This window comes from Triticum aestivum, chromosome 4D (assembly GCF_018294505.1).
Source record: "Triticum aestivum cultivar Chinese Spring chromosome 4D, IWGSC CS RefSeq v2.1, whole genome shotgun sequence".
NCBI lineage: Eukaryota > Viridiplantae > Streptophyta > Magnoliopsida > Poales > Poaceae > Triticum > Triticum aestivum.
In genome coordinates, this window is record NC_057805.1 from 123,850,714 (window position 1) to 123,855,783 (window position 5,070).

General features: G+C 41.6%; 2 non-coding genes across 2 annotated transcripts; both read left to right on the top strand.

The window, feature by feature from the left end:
* Positions 1-2,636: 2,636 nt before the first annotated feature.
* TRNAS-GGA (transfer RNA serine (anticodon GGA)) lies at positions 2,637-2,723 on the top strand. Its single transcript has one exon. It is a non-coding gene; the product is annotated as a tRNA-Ser (tRNA).
* A 420-nt stretch (positions 2,724-3,143) lies between these two features.
* TRNAF-GAA (transfer RNA phenylalanine (anticodon GAA)) lies at positions 3,144-3,216 on the top strand. The gene has a single exon. It is a non-coding gene; the product is annotated as a tRNA-Phe (tRNA).
* Positions 3,217-5,070: the final 1,854 nt, after the last annotated feature.

Sequence of the window (5,070 nt, forward strand, 5' to 3'; positions counted from 1 at the left end):
TTAAACCAAATGAATATCTCAAGCACTCGAGTAAGCTGTGGACGCACATTAAGGACGAAGGGAACGCGCTTCTGTCCTTCTGTCATTGGACTGATCATTTCTTTTGGCTTTCTAGGCCATAGATTAGTGAACTTTCTCTTCTAATGAAATAGATCTTTCAAGTTTTCATATGAGTCTACTAGTCATAGGTTTCTATTTTGTTAGTGCTACCGGAGATAGGTATGGAAGCCACTATGAGTATATATCCAGGTATGCTTCTAACTTCACCTCACGCCATAAACGGAATCCCTATCATGAGCGCAACTGTATTTACAAGTTCAGTAGCCTGAGTGAGCTTTCTCCTCAATATGGATGTGGTGATTGTTCATAAACTCCTTGAAAATCAGACAGACTTATTATCAGTGCTCCAAGCTCCATGTGTTCTAGGGCTAAGACTACGTTGGTGTAGGCTCCCCTTATCCTTCCTCTGGCATTCGCCGATCGATTTCTAAATGAGTGGAATTTTGATTCTCTAACTGCTCAAATAGCAATGGTTTCCTGTTCCGCATTGACCCTAGGATTGGCCGCTTGGCTTAAAGAATATGGGATTCTCTTTCCGGTGGAAAATTGCATCTGAAAATGAGACTGAGACCTACTTTTCGAATTGTCAGAGGCTATGAGATCCACTTTCTTTTGGAAAGGAGAAGGGAGAAGCAGCATTTCAACTGTGTGAGGATGGACTCTAGACCCACTCGTTCTGATTCTGTGATTGCAATTTCTCAAAATGGATCATAAAGTTGATCCTGTTTACTAACTCACTCTCGAAGTAGAAGTACCGGACCAGGTAACCAGAAGATAAGGCCACTCGGCAAGACTGGACTAGTTTAACACGGCTATCTAGTGGAACACTATATATATATAGGACTTGTAGAGCTTGAAAAAGCTTGTTTTGGTCTTTTTTTCTCTTTTCTGGGCACTGAACTTCATAGACAGACTTACCAACTGATGAGCCAAAGTAGCAAATTTCTTCTTCCTGGGAGGGGCGGACTCTACGTTGGTAGATCGAACTTTCATTTCTTCCTTCCATTTCATCTGTTCAAGTAGTCTCCTTTTCAAGTAGATACGCTTTGATACCAGACTGGTGTGCATTCTATGCTTACCCAGCGAGCGAAGGAGCGAGCCAATTCCTCTGTTCCGGTAGAGCCAATTCCTTTGAAGAATTGTTTACTTTCTTGTCTTTCCTCCATTGAACAGAGTGGAAGACCAGGTATCTTCATAGTTGGCTCTGGAATGATTGCTTGCAGGATTTCATATTTTCCAGTGGTCAGCTTAGTTGGAAGAGATAGATAGGAGAAGCGAATGCCAGATGCGCGGTGTGCCAATCAATCCAATTTCGTGAGATCGAGTCAAGATAAGAAGGAAAAATTCTTTGGAGTAAAGTCGCCTGGAAGAAAGAATAGGAATTGATCTAGCTATAGTATAGATAGAGTGTCAGATGAAATGCTTGACAAGGCAAGGAAACAGAACATCCACATCCTCTGTTCACACTACCTGGATTGGAATTGGTTCTATCGAGATATACTGACTTGAAACAGGAATTTCTTGGTAACTGCTGCTTCTTTGAAGCAAGTGCTTTCGGGTTGGCTCTTCTGATATGTGTATTTGCTACCCATACGGAACAATTTCATTGATGAAAGATGGATGGCTATTCTCCACATTTGCCAGCACAGTGCACTTTTTCTTCTATTTCGTGATTCCTTTCTTTCTGTCGCCATTTGAAAATGGATTTCTCCTCCTGGTTTTAGTCACACACGTCTTTTCCACCTAGGAAGGATGCCCCTACAATCATTCCATGCTCTGCCTTCGCCCGAGCGGTCCCCAGTGAAGGAAGCCAATAATGGGAGTGTCAGGGCGGAACTTCATTAATGAAAGGATTTGCACTGCCCCACCGTGCCGCAGGGACGAACTTCAATAGCCCATCATAGCACTCTCAGTCAGGGGGTTAGGGAACTCTTGAAGATATCGATAGAATAATATTTAATTTTCATAAGTTTCAGTGGACGCAGAGCCAACAAGTGCAGTTTTTCAGCGTAAGGTCAGGTTACAAAAAGGCCTATTTTGATAAGCAAGGCATTGCAAACAAATAGGTAGAGCAGAGAGCTAACCTAAGGAGCGAGCTTGTTGTAGTTGGTCTAAAGGGGGAAATAAAGGACTGTCCCACTACTACTTCCTTGATTCCCGGGAAAGAAGGAAGACCGAGGGTAACTAACTCTTCCTTCTGAAAAATCTATATCCCAGCTCGTTTTCATCGAGCCTTCCCCCCGTTTGGAGTATAGCCAAGTGGTAAGGCATCGATTTTTGGTTATGATCCAAAAAGAAAAAAGAAAGGTTTAACAAGCCATGAGAAAATAGAGTAAAGTAACCATACGTTCTGTTTGGATAACGTGTATACGCCACGCCATACAATCGAAATAGAAACATGGGATGATTCCAGAATTTTGAATAGATCCGTGGGGATGAGAGAAGTTGTTGTTGAGAAATATGAAATTGGAAAGGAAGTCAAACTCCCTATGGAACCTGTGATCGGTTGTACCTGTACTTTAGTGATACGAAAACTCGCTATTCACTCAGTTTCTGGTCAATAATAAGATTATGTAGGAGAGATGGCCGAGTGGTTCAAGGCGTAGCATTGGAACTGCTATGTAGGCTTTTGTTTACCGAGGGTTCGAATCCCTCTCTTTCCGTTTCTGTTAATTCACCAACGTTACCGACCACAATGAAATTTCTAGTAAGTGGAAAATCCGTCGACTTTCTAAATCGTGAGGGTTCAAGTCAAGTCCCTCTATCCCCAATAAAAAGCCCATTTTACTTCCTAACTATTGTACCAACCTCTATTTTTCATTAATGGTTCAAACAAGATTCACTATCTTTCTTATTCTACTCTTTCACAAACGGATCCGAACTGACTTCTTTGGATCTTATCCCATTCATACAAATGAACATATTATAGTATAGGCAAGTAATCCCTATTATTAAGTAAGTCATTCACAATCCATATCATTATCCTGATATTTACTAAGTCCAATTTGAGAATACTTTTCTCTTTTTAGTCCCTTTAATTGACATAGATACAAGTACTCTACTAGGATGATGCACAATAAATAGTCAGGATAGCTCAGTTGGTAGAGCAGAGGATTGAAAATCCTCGTGTCACCAGTTCAAATCTGGTTCCTGGCACAGAACGAACAATGAATGAATGCCTTTTCGGGAAAGAATGTTCTTGTTTTTCGTTGGAAAAACCAACGCCGACGTCAAGATCAGTCTCCTTTCCTTTCTCTTTTCGGGATCAGAGCTGAAAAAGATGGCATTTTCCGATGGGAGCTACTTGTACCAATTTATCGGAAGTTCTCACGCATACCGTAACCGCCCATCCCTATCCCTTTTGTTTTCTCCTTTGTCTGATTTTTAGCGTTTGGGGGGTTGTTTTGTTTAGGCAGTTAGCATATGTAAAAAGATTTAATGAGAGAAACCTCTCGGATAGGATGGCTATAGCCCGAGAGATACTGGAGCATAATAAACAACTCGGCATACCTATGACGGTAGAGCTGAGTTGGAAACGCTTCCTAATCGTACCGGTACCTATACAAAAAAAGAAAGATAAAACCTGATACTTCTTGACCTTATCCCATTTTCTTATTGGAATTCCAGACCTAAATCAAAATGAATGGAAGATGCTTCTGGAACCTACGCACGAGTGAAAAGCTAGGCTAGTTTTGAAAGAATTGGCACTAAGTAAGAGGTGATCTGCTTTTGGCCTTGTATCGGGCAGCGGGACGTTATGAAGGGCAGCTAAAACATGACTCTTGCGATGCTGAATCATCGATTGATAGAGGTGCTGAGAGGGCTGTGACTGCAGTAGCCTCACTTCACTTTTTTCCACCATCACTAGTACGTGGGGTCCCGAAAACCAAACAAAGAAGAAAATGCACGCACGAGTTGGTGGATTGGGTTAAGCATCTAACTAACTAGATTCCTTACTCCCAGCGATGACCTATAATAGAATATGAAAAGCAATGTTTCCCTTAATCTCTCCCATCTAGATAGATAAATAAAGGTCATGCGTAGCTCGTATAAAAAACTCTAAATGAATTATTTCCCTCTGGCGAAAGGAAAAGATTGTTGGTACGAAAGCCGCTATTACACCACTTGAGGGCTGAACCAACCTCATGCTCCATCAGATACAAGAAACAGCCTGTAGCGACCAGACCTCAAATGGTCTGTGCTGCTGTGCACCAGTGTCATCCCTGGATCAGTAATGCTGACACGCACAGTACAAATGGAGGATTTATAACAGAGTAGCAATCACACACTTATTACATCGAATATCTCCAAGGAGATTAAGTATGATAAACATGGCTTAAGGCCATCTAATACGATAACAGCGGAAGACTTGGAAGATAAGTGAGTCCATCAACTCCAGCGGCATCACTGAGTATAAGACCACGACCTAAGGCACCTTACTCGTCGTCTGAAAAGTCTGCAACATGAAACGTTGCAGCCCGAAAACGGGTCAGCACATAGAATATGCTGGCAAAGTAACACATAGAGAGTAATGAACAGTAATAATGCTATACTACATGCATATATGGCTGGTGGAAAGCTCTATGGTTAAAGTTTATGCGAAAAGCCAATTTTCCCTACTACAAAGGAATAAATTTTATTTAACTATCATAGTGGTTGTTAAACATTGAGAAGGTACCTCCAACTCAATCCCAATTAAGTGTCATCATTAACCCAACAAAATTAATTAAAAGTAACATGGTGATGAGATTCAAATGATAATCCAGGTACTAGATACTCAAGTTGTCCATAACCGGGGACACGGCTAACCATGATTAGTTTGTACACTCTGTAGAGGTTTGCGCACTTTTCCCCACAAGACTCGATCGCCTCCGTTTTATTTCTCGCACTGCATGGTGTTTGAGAAATGGATGACCGAGACACAGTCTTTCAGAAACAATCACTCTTTACTCTGGATGGACCGGTACACCTACTTTCCCCTACATCTGCTAGCCCGCCTCTTCAAGAGAT